Below are 16,965 nucleotides of genomic sequence, written 5' to 3' on the forward strand. Positions count from 1 at the left end.
CAGCCTCTGGCAGGGCTTATAAACTCTGGGTCTCAGCTGCCGCTTCTGCAAAATGGGGTCGTAATAGCTACCTCAGGAGAGCTTCTCTGCAGAGGGAACAGGTCAACGGTGCAAGGGGAAGAGCGTGGCCTTTGTGGTTAGTTGGCCTGCCTGTGAATCCTACTTTGCCATTCATTGGCTCTGTGTCAGTGCCCTGGCCTCTGGGAGCCTGCCTTCCCATGTCCGCAGGTGACAATCCTGACAACCCTACCTGCCAGGGCTGTGCTGAAGGTGAACCCAACACCCTACACACACAGAATTCAACTGATGTGTAGCTGACATCATGGACAAGGTAATGCAATCATGGACAGTGGCAGTGAGCCTTAGCTACTTCAGCCAAGCTTCCAAGATGCATCGCTGCTCCACTTGGATGGCTTCCCCAGGGTCAGGCCAATCCAGTCCGGAGCACCACCTGCTCCTCCATCTGTGTCCTATAGGGAAGGTGTCCATTAGGCACAGGGCTTTGGAAACCAGCTCCTTGTTGGGCACCAGCAGATTATACTCTGGAAGGGCAAATGTCAAGGATCCAGGACCCAGAAAAACAGCAGAACCAGGGGCTCTAGCTGGTGGAGCAGGTGAGCCAGTCCCAGGACTCGAGGAGTCCAGGTGTGTGGGAAGAGGGAAGACCCCTCCCTGGATGGGGAAGCAGGACTGTACAGTGGTAGTACACCTGTTCCTGTTTGAACCCACCCCCATGTCTCGCCCTTGGGAACCAAAGCCCAGGTTGAAGGATCCCAAGGATGCAGCTCTCTTGTCCTTGGCCCTGGATCAGAACCAGTCTATGACACGGGCCAGAAAGCAGATGTTTTTACACAGGAGACAGAAGGGCCGAGCAGCAAGAGGAGGGGGATGAGGGTGACCAGCCCAGTCACCTCCTCCCAAGGACACAAACTGTGACAGAAGGGAAAATGCTGTGGTTCACTTCTTCCACGGAAGCTGCTGTCCTGTTCAGGGCTTGCAATCCTGGGCTCCACACTGTGGGCCTCTGTCTGCAGAGACCCTGACGGGAGCTTGGAAACGCTGGTTCTCAAACCTGGAGAGCGTCTAACAATACGATTCCACGTGCCACCCAGTGCCCAGTCTAAACGCGAACCGTCCAGCCGTGCCAAGGGCTACATTTCAAAGACCCCTCCCCTTTTGTCTTGTGTCCCTGGTCTAAAGGTTGTTTATGTCTGGGTGTTTACATAAGATAGAGTGCTTAAGATGTTAATCAAAATTTCTTCTAATCTTTGCAATGAATTCACTTGCATGGGGCTTTTTCATTCTAATCAAATTCATCCAACAAGAGGAGTCTCCATCCACTGATGAGGCTGTGTGTTTTCCAGGGCTGCTCCAGACGCTGGGGAGAGTGGGACGAGCTCAGCTTCTGGACTGAAGGAAACGAGGCGCTCACGGTGATGCTGACTCACCACAGGGACACGGGGAGACCATCCCATGGCAACCCTTCACTATTCACAGTGGTCATGACTGTGCCAAAGGAGCAAGCAGGGCCACAGCCAGCTGGCGAGGGCTGCAAGCACAGCCCTCTGGCGGCCCCCCAAGGCTTTCCCCTCTGACTCTGTCCCTGATGCTCCAAACTCACTCCCACCCGTCTTCCCTGACAAGTCTCGAGGCAGAGTGCCGCGCCACCCCGTTAGGACCGACCTCCTGGGCACCAGAGCTTCTGTTACTGAGACATCAGGTACAAGGGGCCCCTGCTGGGGCCTTGGGGGGCCGCTTGTCCAGCTTCTCACAGCTGGACCCCTGCTCCATGTGGTCCAGCACAGCCTGTGCCCCTCGGCTCATTCCCTCTGTGGCCCCGGCCACAGCTTGCTTGTTTTTGTTGTGCCTTCAAGGCTTTTTGTTGACACATGTTCTACAACCACCAGTGTGCACATCACTGAAGCACTGCACGCACACCCTCTAAAATATACGTCTATGCACACGTCAGTGGACCTGGGCTTTCCTTCTAATACAATACAATAGTACAATATATTTCTAATACAGCAAATTTTCTCAGGGACTGGCTCCACTCAAAGTGTCACCACCTTCTCTTTACAGAATTCGGCAGATTCAGGAGGTTAAGGAACTTGTCACAGGCTTCGCAGCTGGTCAGAATTCCAGCCTGGATGTTGTCTCTGTTTGCTTTCTCCTACGCCAGGTGCCTGAGCGGGCGGGTGGGCACGCCCGCCAGAGCCTCTCCCAAGGAATCCGGGTCGTGCGTGCCTTCTGAAGCCACCTACCGCTCCTTAGCCTGGGAGCCGGGGACGGTCGTGGCCAGGGAGGCCGGCTTGAAGAGGCAGTGGAGCGGTTGCTGAGACACTGGACCATGCCCTGCCCATCTTTCACGAACCCCGTCCACAAAGCTCCCCTGCAGACCGCACCCGGGCTTCTGTATGCACTCGCCTGGCCCTCAGGGTTACGAAACCCCCATCCTTCCGCTTCTCCGGCCGGCGGCCTGTCACATCCACTTTGCATCTCACATAATCCCTTCCTGCCGACTGACTGGTTCTACCTCGGCCTGTCTGCCCGCCAGTGGGTCAGCTCCTGCCGGGCAGTGTGGATGGCGACCCCCAGCCGCCTGCCGCCCTCCCCCAGAGCTGGCCCAGACAAACGTGCCCCAGGGTTGCGTGTCAGCCCGGCTGCGGGAGGGACTGGATGGGGACAGGCGGGGAGGGACAAGGACACGGGCCAGCCCTTGTGCAGACCAGGCTGCCCTGCCTGTTCATGCTCCGGGGCTGCGACCTCTGTGTCCTCCCCAGCCTCCATCCGGTTGGGCTCCCTTCACCCGGTTTAATGAGCTCAGGAATGCGCTCGGTGGAGACGCCCAGTGTTTGCTTTGGCCCCATAGAGCTGAAACGTGCCCCAGGCTCTGCTCATCTGCCTGCAGGACTGCTGGGCTCCATCTCAGAGAACACCCAGGGGCAGCAGGCAGGCTACGCCCAGAACAGGGCTCGGCACCTGCATTTAACATATCACAAAGCATAGGAGGCATCCTCTGGCTTGTCCACAGACCTGCTGCAGATGGGAATGCGCATTTCTCTGACGCTGGTTGGGGCCCAGCTGCCAGCCGCTTCAGAGCTGGCCTTCCCTCCCCGAACACTGCCTCGTTCTGAAGGCCCCCAACTGCACCTGCTTCTCTGACGCTCATCTGGGAAGTGCTCTCTGAGCTCGGGCTGCGTGCTGGGCACTGAGCTGAGGCCCTGGGACATGGGGCTGTGCCCAAGCTGCCAGGCACCAGGAAGAGTGGCACAGTGAGCCACCACCACCAAGTGTGGAAGGAGAAATAGAAGCACAGAAACGGGGCTGTGGTTCCTGAACCCCACTCGAGAGCCAGTTATGATTCTATCCTGACTCGGGGCTTAAGTACACAAAGAAAGACAAGAAATAAATGGTGTCAAAATGACCCCCAGGAGCTGGGGGGTGAGAACACCTGCAGGTGGTCACCAGGGGGACCCCTGTCCTGTCCTAGTCCAGCACCACATGTGCCCCTCCCTCCCAACCTTACTTCCCACTCATGTCACCTGTGGGTCAGCCTGGTTCTGTGTGTCCTCGAGGACAGGGGACACCCATTTAGGCCCTGGACACTCACAGATGCTCAACAGACTGGGTGGCATTGGCTCCTTGCTGTCGTGCCCTTCAAGGCCTCCTTCCCCAGGATGGTGGTACAGGCAGGATGTGGGAGAAAATACGTGACTATAGACTGCATAGACTGCAGTCTGCCCTGATGGGAGCACATCAACCGCAAACCATCAAGCCATCCTCGTTCCTGCAATGGCCTTGCTCTTGGGCATCTAAGTCCTTGTTTCCACATGGAACGTCTTCCTCCAGGGGCTCTGCCACTGTCCTCCCACAGGCCTGGCCCCCACTCCCAACATTCATGCAGATCACGTGATATCAACACAGTCATGGGTCATTCCATGCCTCTAGTGTGTGGCCGGATGACACATTGCCTTCTGACTCAAACACTGCCTCTTTCCACCACACACACAAGGGAACGTCGAAACCCCCCAATACACGCAGGTGTACACGCTCTCCTTCTCTGCACTCTGATGTGGTGAGAGAGAGGGGCATCAGAATATTGCTCCGTGTAGGGTCAGCGGCGGTAGACCTTGTCACACCCCTCCCCAGGTCCTCCCTCTGCTCTCATCTCCCTGGCCTCACCCTCCTGTGCACACCCTCTGCTGCATCCCTTTGCAATGCTCCACCGAGGGGTCTCCTCATCTTGTGCAGAATGCATGCTGGACTCCCCCCAGTGTCAGGGGACAACTATGAGATGTGTACTGAGGGATGTGTCTGGTGGGATTGACCTGTCCACACCCTCCTGCTGATCCCCTTCTCTTCTCCATCTTCCCCATTCAGCTTTCTAAAGAAATCAACAGTAATCACGTCATTAGATAAGGGTGTCCTTTCGGAAGACTCCAGCCCAACACAATCTCCCCACCATTTTAAACTCTTTTTGCCAAGAATACATGATGTGCTCCCAAGGCCCCAGTGGTTTCTGGAGTCATCAGAAGGAAGATGGATGAAATTCTAAAACTCAAGGATCTTAGGGTAAGACCCTTGGGAACCATGACCGATGGTCACCATGTTTTAGAGCTGGGCTGTCTCTCAGGGTTGGCCAAGCTCAGCTCCGCACTTCTCAGGTGAGGCATCTGAAGACATCCAAGGACAAGCCTGTTGCCCAAAGCCACCCTCCAGGGAACGGCGGGGCTGGATCCTCTGGTTTGAACATTTGCTCTGAAAGGGTTTAACCAAGTGGCAAGCCCCTCCCAAGGTCACTGACTAAGTTCACAGCCAAAGAAAAACATGTTCTGACATTTCGACTCTCCCATGAACTTTGCAGAAACTGAAGGAAGAAAGTACCCAGCCCTTTTAAAGCCATGTGTCTAGATGGCAAAAAGAAGTCCATTCTAAAAGGAATTACCTGCACCATCTCGGCCTGGCAGAGGTTGATGCTACTGATAATCCCTTGAATAATAGCCACATCTCCAGGCCTCTTCGTGGTCTCAGTCAGGGAGGCCCAGGACTTACTGGCAGAAAACAGAGACTCTGCAGGTCCAGCTGAGCAGTCCAGTCCTTAGGAAGGGGGAGACGGGGCTCAACATAATCTGGTTCACACGCCTATACATCTTACATAACACTCTGCACAAACAGCACAGCCACTGGGACATCCAGAAGCTGCAGGGGGAAAGCCCGGGACAGGACACAGGCTCATGTTCCCAAAAGGCTGAGAAATGACATGTGGAAGGAGTGTGGGCCTGCAGTCCGGGCAGTCCTCTGCCCAACGAAGTCCCTTCATGGCCTCTCTGCTTGCTCCTGCCCCAACCAAGGACACCCCGGAACCTCACGATGGGTAAACTTCTGCAGAGCACAGAGTTGTTTCCAGAGCTGTGAGCCCATCTGCACTTCTGCAAAAGCGTTTTTGATTATGCATCGTGAAGGTGAAATGTAAGCAAGGCCCTAAAATACCCACTCGGCCTGCGTACACATGCAGCCGAGGTGTGGGAAGCATGGCTCAGCCTGGGAGCCTTCTCAGAGATATTTAAAACAACATATTTTATTAAAGCAGGATATTTTTATCTGACTTGCTGTCTTCTCGGGATGTCTTCCAACATGTGAAAGACAATAGGGTTTAACTGTTAATTATGTGATTTCTATCAGTAGCATATTTTAAAACGAAAGATGAAGAGTGGATTATTGTCTCTGCTCTGTGATCCCGTGACCTCTCTCCTTGGCTCCCCTCCCAAGGAAGCAGCAGAGGACAGCAAGAGACTATGACACAGAGGTTCCCTCCAGGGTGCCCAGAGAGCTCTGCCTGAGGATGAAGCATCTGCCTTCAGCTCAGGTCCTGATCCTGGGGTCCTGGGATTGAGTCTTGCATTGGGCTCCCTGCTCAGCAAGGAGTCTGCTTCTCCTTCTGCCCCTCCCCCTGTGTGTGTTTTCTCTCTATATATATTTATCTCTATCTCTCTCAAATAGATAAATAAAATCTTAAAAGAAGAAGAAGAAGAAGTTCCCTCCAGCAGGATGCATGATGGCCAAACACCAGGATAACCAGACCGGCGTTGGGAAAAATCTGGTTAAACACACTTGGGTGCATCCCTTCTATGGGAAGTCGTATTATTAGCCTGGTTGACTAGGTGGTGTCGTGGCTGTAAAGCACGTCTGCAAACTCTTGGACACTCACCCCACCAGGAGGCCAAGTTCACAGCACACCCCCTTAGCCTGTTCAGGGAGCTTCTGTGGCCCCTCCATGGATGAAAGGAGGTAGAAGTGACTTCAGGGCCAGGTTAGAGAGGGCCACGTGGCTTCTGCTTATTTCACTTGGGATACGGGCTCTGGGAGCTTTGGGCTGCCATGCCAGGAGTTGGTTCCCTGTGGAAGGCATGTGGAGACCTCAGGGATCCTGCCTCATCTGGAAGTCTTCCCAGCTCATGTGCCCGATCTGTGGGTGAAGACAGCTTCCCTAGGACCCCCTGCCCCAGCTGCCACCTGCCCTTGGCCACTGAGAGCCCCTCCATGAATACTACAGTCACTGCCTCTCCAAGCAAAATTAATTATTGTTGCTGGCTGAAGACACTGTTTGGGACAGGTTGTTTCACTGCGTGTGAATCACTGAAACGCAGAAGCAGAGGTTCAAAGAGATTGTGAATCCTGCTCAAGGTCCCATGACTCATAAGAAGGAAGCCCGAGCTGGGATTGGAAATGAGGCCTTGGGTATGGGGACTGTGATAAGAAGATGGTCTATTCTGCTTGGCACAAAGTTGTTCAGCAGAGAAGAGGAGACATGTCAGCCCAAGGCTCAGGTCTCCTGGATCCTCAGCACAGCAGGATTTGGGGTTGGCAGGTGCACAGAGCACTGGGCACCACCAAGTGCCGCTTGCTACCAGGGACGCAGGCTGGCTGTGATGCCCACCATGCTTTCTCCCTTCCTGCTCAGTTTCCCACCTGCTCTGTGGGAAAGGTGTCCCTTGTGTCCCTGCATCTGGCCCTCCGTCCACAGAAGGGCTCAGCTGCTACCTTGTGCATTAGGTCGGAAGTGCCCGCCTACCACCACTGACTCCATGCACACAGCTTGCACATTGTGCCCCCACCTGGCCCAATGCACTCCCCTCCCTCCCCTGCATTACCCTCCCTTCCCTTGCACCACCCTCCCTCACCATCCAGACAGCTGAGTTTGCAGCCCTTGGCTTGAGATATAGAGATGCTCTTCAGTAGGACGTGCACCTGTCTCCTTGACCCCGCCCCCCATTCTCCACAGATTTGGCCACGGCATGAAGGATCCCTTCAGCCTGCCCCTCTATAAGGCCTATGGCAGCACCATTGTTCCTAGGGAGGCACAATTTAGGAAAAGCTGGACTATGAGATGCCCTGGGGTCTTCTAATCTGCTCTCAGCACCTAGTTGTCAGCAGGCTCTACCTTCGGGGAGCTTACTTCCCCCTACAGATGCTGGGAATCTTCCAGCGCCTCTGGCACCTCAGCTGTGATGGCCACAGAGCTGCTCATGACATCTGCTGACACTGCTGTGTCTCCTGCATGAGCATCTAGGGCCCCGCGACTCTCAGGTGATGGTGGGTGCCACCCTCCAAGGGTCCGAGCACCACCATCCACTCGGTTCTGTGAGTAGTTCCAAGCAGCCCTCTTAATTTAAGTATCTAAGGAGGGCAGGTCCTGGACGAGTGTGTGCCGTCAGAGGGTTGGAATCCACAGCCCCTCGTCCTGGAAAGTGCTCATTCTAAAACAGGAAGTAAGGACTCCATACTGGGCTGAACTGTGGCCTCAAACAAAAGAAAGATCCGTGATCTTGATTGGAAATAGGGTCTAAACCCAACAACTGCATCCCTATCAGAGCATGAAGAGGAAGATTTGGGATAAGGAGACAGGCAGGGAAAAAGGTGGCCTGCAAGAAGAGGCTGGAGGGAGGCATGTCCAGGACACCAGCTACCGCCAGTAGCCAGGACAGAAGTACAGAACAGACCCCCGCAGCCCCCAGCAGGAGCCAGCTCTTCTCACCCCTTGGTTTTGAACTTCTGGCCTTCAGAGCCATGGACAAGAACATCTCCATGGTTTCAGCCCCCGAAGGTGGGCCTGGGGGGAGATATGATTGCCACGTGGCTGTGGGATGGGACGGTGAGGTGAGGGTCCTTGCAGAATGCCTGTGGGTGGGGACCCCAAAAATCCCCACCAGGTATGCTTCTCATCCATCCTCTCTCAACTCCCAATAAAACTGAATTAAAGACTCGGGCTGGGCCTGCTGTGCTATAGGGAAAAGGGGAGAGCCTGAGGCACAAAGGGGAGACAGAGTCCCTGTCCCTGGAGATGGGGCAGTGGGGCAGGACAGGGGCTCTGCAATGCTGAGCTCTGCAGGATGGCCCACCCACCTGTCCCCTGCACCAGGGGCAGCAGGGAGAAGAGGGAAGAGGGGCCACAGCACGTGGCCGTGACCAACGCTGCCCCCTGCACGTGCCCATGACCTACACCCTGAGGACCTCCAGAAATAGGTCCGTGGGATGCCTTCATGGGGTTGTCTCTGACATCAACGCAGCAGAGCTTTGTCCTGCTTTAATCTGAGTGGTTAAGGGGAATGTGACCTTATTCTGTGATCACAGGCACTGAGGCCCGAGACATTGGAGACAGGTCAACGTGCCTGCATCGTTTCCCCAAATAGCCAAGAAGTTAGCACCCCCAAAATAGTGGTGTGAGCAGAGGGCAGAGCCTTGCTCAGGGGGGTGGGGGTCACTGCCTCCTCCTCTTCCTCCTTCACAGCTCCCCCATCCCCTCCCTGTACTTTCTGCTTTGGGTCTCCTCCTCCGGCCTCCACCACCTGTCCCCCTCCACTCTCTCCTCCTCTCGCAGGTCCGCCACAGTCTGCATTTCCCACGGTGCCTTCCTGGTCTGACTGCACCCTCTGAGGGCGAATGGCTGCTGGTGCCAGCGGCCAAGCACCATGGCCAGGGCCATCCATAGGGCCCCTCAGAGGGCATATACTAGGAAAGGGATGTGCTCTGGGATGGAGCTGCCCTTATTTTTTTAAAACAAAATCATGACATTCATTCATTCATTCATTCATTCATTCATTCAACCAGCAGCCTTGACTAAGGGACTGAGCACCTGCCGGTGCCTGCCCAGAGCTGCTGGCAGAGCATACGGTGTTAGAAACGCCATGGTGCAAGTGTGCACGGGAAGCTATGGGAGCCCGAGAGGAGAGGCTCAACTTGTTAGGACCAGGGACCGTTGGTCTACGAGACGGTGACCTTGTAGTTCATTGCTCAAAATAGGACACAGGTGAGGGTGGTGAATTCCCTGGGCAGCAGGTGCCAACTAGGACTGTCCCAAGCAAGCAGGGGCATCTGGGCACATGTGCTCTGAAGGTTCACAAGGGAGGGGTCCTGGGTTCCAGGCAGTGGACAGCAAGTGGACAACACGAGGGATTACAGAGAGTTCTGCATGCTTGGGGACATGTGCTAACAGGGTTTGAAGGGAAGATGGGATGCGGGACTGAACCATCCTTGAGACTCCATCATCACCGGCTGTCAGGTGCCAAACCAAATCGGCTTCCATTCTTCCAGAATTAGGTAAATGCTAGAAAAATCATTCCTGTCACATCAACAGGACATAAAAGGAAAGGACAAAAAGGAAAAATATATGGTTATATCAGTAGAGGACAGAAAGTTACGTCATAAAATCCAGCATCCCAACTCACAAAAAAGAATTCTGTGAACTGAGATTAGAAGAACTTTCTTAATATAATAATGATCTCTATTCAAAAATACCAATCCACGTTCAACTTAATAAATATTGCTATTAGAAAATGCGATGGGAAAATACCCTGTAGACGTTTCAAATGTAAGTATATAGATATATATGCACATATATGTACACATGTACATATATACTTGACGTGTTTGGGAATAAATGTAGTAAGAAATATGTAGGACCTACAAGAAAAGATGCCGCCAGTCATTGAGAAGCACAGAAGATTTTAATAATTAGAATCACAGAGCATTTTCTTGAGGCCAAGACAATTTTATAAAGAAGTCCAATGTCAATAAAAATCATAATCACATTCTGTAATAGCTTTTTACTCAAAATTTTGGGGAGACGGTAAGTGCACAGAGAATATGGAGACCGATCTGAAACAGAAAAGCCAGGAGAGGGATGCGGCCTGCGGCGTGTCAGCGTCCCCACCCAGCCACTGCCCTTACGACAGCACCGCGCCCGAACTGCCGCCACGAGCCCTGGGCACCCCTGGCCCTGATACGGCTGGCTGGACCGACACATGACCAGGTAGAAACACTTATTTTCTGTTAAACTTCCGTAGACTGTGTAGAAGCCAGAAAATTGCCAGAAAGTTCCCGGTAGGTGACGGAGGGCAGCTCTCGACCACTCTTTCACGGCCGCCTGTCTGTACCTGTCTGGTGAAACTGCCCGTATGGACCCTTCTGTAAAGCGGGGCCCCGTCAGTGTTGGAAGGGCCCACTGGTCAAACACCCCCTGCCCCCCGACCCCTCGGTCCCTGACCCCATCCCTGGCCTCCCTGCCCCGGGGAGAGAGGGAGACGTGCCACCAGGCTCTGCAGGGGAGGGACACAGGCCACACGCAGAAGAGCCCAGTGTGACCTTTGGGCTGTTGTCCCCTGCAACCAAGGAGGCCCTCTGCTGACACGGGGCCTCTCAGAATAAGAGGGCCCCGCTTTGCCAGCGGCACACGGCAGTGGACGTGTAGTGTGCCTGGAAACCCCATCTCTGTGGTGATACTGGGATGGACTGTAACCCAGGCTTTCCAGACTCTTATGACAGGTCACCTCCATATCACCACCTCCAAACACTGGTCCCCAGCTCCATGGCTCAGATCATCTGGGAGCTCTGAAAATTCCCATTCCCAGGCCACCATCCTCCGAGGGCTCCTCATCTCCAAGTGAGGATGCTGCACTTTCCTTTAAGAGGCTAAGTGTTCTGTAAGACAATCCACGTGCGGCTCTCAGTCGTGCCGGCGGTTCTGCAGACCTGGTCTCTCCCACTCGCCTGGCTTTCCCATGGGTTCCTTCCGCCCTCAGCTTGCACACAGTTGCTGATTCTTGAGAAGCTGCGTGTGCTCCTGTGAGACGTGCTAGCAGGCGTTCAGAGGCAGAGAGCCAGCAGAAGCACCATCCGTGCCCCGTGGTTAGAGGCACGTCTATCAATAGGACCTGGTGCAAGGAAACCCAACCTGGACTGTCCAGCCAGTGTCCTGCACAGGAAGCTCTTCAACCTGAGACACTTTTGACTTTGGGGGGCGGGCTGCACCCTGCTCTGCTGTGTGCTGAGCCATCTCCCTGTGGGGTCAGGATAGAGGCTTCACCTCTGCATGGGGTTCCCCAGGCAGGAAGGGAGCAATCCTGCAGCTGAAGGCAGGATCCCAGGGAGTTAGACTCACTGCACCATCACGGTGGCATCAGTGGGGCCCCTCTGCCCGGGCAGCCAACATAGGCGGGGCAGTGCCCTAGGACGCTATCCCGAGCACTTCCAAATGTCTCATTGGCGAGTACAGACTAGTTTCTGCAACACCTTGGGAAATTAGGGGTCCTTGTCATAAAAAACACGTCTTCTCTCTTGCTTCCTGCCCCAGGTCTGCTGTGGCCTGAGGGAACTCAGTGGACACAGAGGTCCCCTGAAGAGGGCCAGGAGCCCTCAGGAAGCAGCAGAAGCCCAACACACACCCTCCCCAGAAAAATCCAGAGAGGAACAAACAGCAAAGCAACTTCAAAACTGAGGGCTGAAGCCTGCACACCTGTCAGATGGCGCCAAAGCCATGTCATGTGGGGCCTAGTGATGCATTCGACCCCAGGATAAAGGTGGCCTCTCACTAAGGAGCTGGGGTTAGGAGGACTCAGGACCTCAGGGCTGGCCCTGGGACCCTGAGCTGAGTGCCTGAGTGGCCTGGGGAGCCCTGACCCCCAGGGGCTCCGTCCGGAGGCTGACTGTGGACTTCCTGGACCGAATGATGCCCATTTGATGGGGCAAGCACATGGAACTGGCAGGGTCAGGAGGGGATGGTGAGGAGCACGGCGGCTCTGGGTGGGACCGTCGCTAGAGCTTGCTGACCCCATTTAGAGGCAAGGCAGGCTCAAATTTGTTTTTTTCTGAATAATAAATTGCCATTAAACTGTAGAGTATATGTTCCTATTCAGAAAAGAAACTGTCAATAGTCAGAACATCGTTATCTGAAATCAAAAAAATAAGAGGACAGATACTAGTTATGGTGGGACTTGTTATACCTCATTAACTCCTCCTCGGTGTGAAAACTTGCTCAAACTCTGTCCCTAGAGCCCCCACGGGCTGTGTTCCTCGGTCTCCAGACTTGAAGGCCACAAGAAGACTGTGCTGGGGATGTCGCCCTCTGCAGGCCTGCAGCACAGGACCCCAGGACAAGACCCAGGACAGACCAGACAAGACCCCGTCCAGCCTGGGTACCAACGCCACTCAGCAGGCTTCCTGCCCCAGGCTCAGGCCACACAGTGTTCCTTCTCCGTCCACCTGAGAACCCATGACTCCCACCTTCAGAACACACTCTCCACACGAAGCATGTGAGCAAGTGCTCCACATGTTCCCAAGAGTGCCAACCTCGTGCTTCTGGAATGCAGACCACCCGCCCTGTGTGCCAGCCACACAGGCACCATCTGTGGCCTTCAGGAGGGCACACCTGTCATCGGGAGGCTGGGGTAGGAATCAGGGGTCCCTTCCCTCCCAGCTCATAAACATGTGTGCCATAGGACACCATGGCCAATGCTCCCCAGATCGTGGCTGGTGCTCCCTAGACCATGGCTGATGCTCCCCAGACCACACGTGTGCTGCCAGGAGCCAGTAGGAGACCGCGGCAGGCCAGTACTCCCTGAGAAGAACCTCACAGCAGGAGAGGGTGGAGACAAGGAAGGAAGAGACCTCTGCCCCCAGCCCAGGGCCTGGGAGCCTGTAGGAGAAGACCTACATGGATTTGTTCAAAGTCCTCATCCCCCAATGGCTCCTTCTCCTGCTCATTGCAGGGGAATAGCCAGACCCCATGACCCAAAAGCAAGCCCACAGAAGTTGGGCTTTGTCTCAGCGGGTTCCAGGGGCAGCAGTGTGTCTGAACCATACCTTGAACTCCTATCAACTGCTCTTGCACATCCACAGAACGGCTGTAGGCTGTTCCCCATAGACCTCGGCTGCCCCAGAATCACCTGGAGGCTTTGGATCGCCCAAGACCAAGTGCTCTAACAGTCACGGTAGACATGGATTTCACGGGGCCACCACTTGCCACCATAGCTGGCCTGTCTGAAGCTCTCCATGCCTCCTGGCCCATCCCTTCCCAAGGAAGCCACATTGTGGCTCATCCTTGGCACCTCTGCCCCATGACCAGCCATGAGCTCCCCTCCACTGGCCCCACTCCACGTGCCGTGTGCTCCCCAGGGAACCGCGAGTGTAATCAGGAGTAAACCCTTACCAGGTTTTCTGCATCTGGCCTCACCCAGAGCAAGATGAGCAGAAAGATGGACACCAGGATTCGGATCACTGAGCACGGCGTGTGGGTGAGGATGTACATCAGAAGCCACGAGAAAGTTCAAGAAAGGAGAGGATGTCCCTGGAAAGAGCTCACCAAAGGTTCAGTCCCTCTCCTTTGTCTTGTAGCTCAGTACACCCATTGGGATTTGCTGGAGGAACTTTCCATCTCGGCCTCCGGGGGACACACCGTGACAATCTCATGAGCACATCTGAGTCACGTATTAGTACGCTTCCAGGTGGGCTGGAAACCAACTCAACAAACCTAACCAAAGACTAGTGTTGGCAGGTAGTTGTCACCGGAAGGAGATGAGAGCCACTCAGGGGACATGGACCATGACTTAGACAAAGGTGGGGAGGTACGTTTATCTAATCTGCACATTCCACAAAGTTAAGCATGGTGTGAACAGGCAGGATGAAGCTGTTGGATCTGTGAGACCCCAGTTGGATAGCCATGGAGCCCCAGGATCGAGGGCAGAGGCCCCGAACGGAGCCCACCGGGATCAAACCCAGCTCCACCTTCTACGGCCAGGGCTCCAACCGTTCCTCAAAGGAGGGTCTCCCTCGTTTCATCAGTGGGTGGGGGCAGGGACAGTCGTCTCTGGCCTGGTCCGTGGTGGAAAGCAGAGAAGCAGAGAAGGTGGCCTTGTTCTGGGCAGGGGTGGAGGGCGTCCACAGACCGGGTGTCTCAGCCTCCTTCCCAAAGGGAAGCATGACATCTGACAGTTTCCCAGATGCCCAGGAAGCCGCAGGTGCAGACAGCTGGCAGGGGACGGCGAGCCAGAGGAGCGGGGGCAGCTTCAGCCGCCCGTGGGCTGGGCGCACAGACAGGGAGGCTTGGGGCTGGGCCAGGGACTGTCCAGCAGGGAGAGGAGCGCGCAGGCCCTGCAGGCACAGAGACAAGGTGTGGGCTTCTGCATGGGCGGAGTGGGTGTGCTGCGGGGAGTGTCCGGGTCAGGCGCGAGGTCAGTATCACCACCCCCGGGAAATGACGCATCCGAACAGCAGAGCCAGTGGGCGATTTCAGGCTGCTGGGTTGATGAGGAGGCCAGCCTGGAGCTGGGGCTTTGCCTGGGAGCCTCACAGTGTGAGGGCTGGATGAACCAATTACAGCCAAACACTCGGCACGGTGCCTGGCCCAGAGCGGCGACCCCACGGCAAGGGCTGTCCCCTCCCTCCACCCCCACTCGGACTCTGCAGAAGGGCCCAGCATGGCCACTCGGGGAGAAGTAGTGTTTTGGGGTGCACCCGGGACAGGAGCCGTAGAGGGGCGAGACAGTGCCCGCAGCGGGTGGCGGCCTGCAGAGTTCCAGAGCCTCACTTCCAAGCTCTGCCCCCAGGGCTGAACCAAATGTCACTGGCATTGGGGCGGGCCGGGTGGGGGTGGGGTGGGGTTAGGGTTTGCTTTTCATCTGTCTTTGACCTCCTTAGTACTTCTCCAGACCACTGGCAAGCTGGAAGCATCTGCGGAACGTGGGCCTTCTGGGTTGTTTAGATGGGCACAGGCTCTAGAAAGGAAGGTCCAGACCGTGGGTGCCCTTGGGGTGCATCTAGAGCAGGGCTCCCGCGAGACCTCTTTAAGAAAGCAATTAGATCTGTCGACCTTCACCCCCACAAAACTGACCCCCTCCAACAATTCCCTTAAAATTTCAGGGACTTCACGAAATCCCCCCCCCTCGATCCCTAGAGTGCTCAGGGGAGCCTGGGTCCAGCCCCCTGGGTTGCAGATGGGGAGCTGACATCCAGAGGGAACAGGGGCGGCCAAGATCACACAGGGGGTGCTGGCAGATGGGGTTGATCACCACACCCATAAACACCTGCATCCAGAGAGGCAGCATCCTCGCCGGAGGCCAGGGTCTGGCGTAAACGGCTTCACCTCTGCCCACACCTGGGGAGCCCGCGGGACTCCGCACAGCGGCCGTGGCCCCTTCTCACCACGAGGTGGCGCCTGCGCCATGTGTTACTGGAGTTACCGCCAAAACCCCTCCAAACTGGGGGTGATCCAACTACCTGCCCTCACAGCAGGGACACTGAGGACAAGAGAACGCGCCAGGCTCCCTGAGTTCTCCTGAGTCATCGTCCTCCGTCCTCCGGTACGACAGCCCCTTCCATCCCAGAGGCATCTGACTTAGATCACAATGTGTTTCCACATGGGAAGGTTGGGGTTCACGGCAGCCCCTTGGGGACGGGTCGGAGACAGGTGCAGAGTGAGTGAGCAGGGCGTGGGCCTCTGAGCCCCTCACCCTGTGCTTCCACCGGACCAGCCCCATTTTACCCGTTCACATACTGGGCCTCCACTGGGCTCACTTCATCTGCAGAGGACTCCGTGACGAAAGGCAGTTTGAGCAGCCCTGACCTGGGGGTCTCCGGGAGTGCATCTGCCCCAGGAGGCTCCCCGCAGCAACACTCAGACGTTTCCAAACTGGCAGAGACACATGGCCCTCTGGACCTAGAGAAATTCTGGGGAGGCACCCAGCCAACCCAGACAGGCCGCCTGAGTCCAGGTCAGTGCTCATACAACAGACCAGCTACTCAGGTTAACCGAGCACCTGCCCCGCACCTGCCCTGTTAGCTGAGCACTCAGCCCACACCAACTTTGTTAGCTGACCACCTGCTGCTCCACATCTGCCTTGTTAGCTGAGCACCTGCCCTGCACCTGCCTTGTTAGCCAAGAACCCATCCCATGCCTGCCTTGTTAGCTGAGCATCTACTTTGATGAGGTGCTTGCTGAGCACCTACTTTGATGCTATGCTTGCTGAGTACCTGCTTTGACATTGTGCTTGCTCAGCATAATCTCATGTCTGCTATTTGATGAGCGTCTCCCAACGTTCAGCACTGTGAGCAAAGATTATCTCCTCATTTTACAGAAGAGGAAACAGAGCCCCAAATCATGTTTAAGAGAGAAAAATGAGCCAGATGTTCTCAAGGATGAAATTATCCTGGACTCCCAGTCTCTCCAGAGGAACCCTAGAAATGGAACACAGAAGTGCAGGTGCCCCCACCTCATGCCCAGGCTCATCCTGTGGCCCTTTCACTGCCCCTGTTCCTTGGGGACAGCTCTCCCTACACCCCCCCCCCCCATCCTCACTCCTTCCCTCCGTAGGCATCCCTGGTCTGTCTCTTCCTGACACCAATCAGCCTCTAACAGACAGGGACCCCAGAAGCCTGCTACCTGGATTGTACAGAACGCAGGCAAAGCCCTCCCCGACTCTATGCCAGCAGGTCCACCAGCAGGCCTGTCCGCACTTGGGGCTGAAGACTCTCCCCACATAGAACTGAAAGCCCTGGGAAAGCACAGAGCTTAATCCAAAGTCAGGCGTTGGAACCTCACAGCTCATGAGTACCAAGACTTTTCCAGAGAGCAAGCGGAGAAGACGCTTAGGGTCTTCTCTGCTTGCTCCAGAGGTTAGGGTTAGGGTTAGGGTT

This window comes from Canis lupus, chromosome 3 (assembly GCF_003254725.2).
Source record: "Canis lupus dingo isolate Sandy chromosome 3, ASM325472v2, whole genome shotgun sequence".
Classification (NCBI taxonomy): Eukaryota; Metazoa; Chordata; class Mammalia; order Carnivora; family Canidae; genus Canis; species Canis lupus.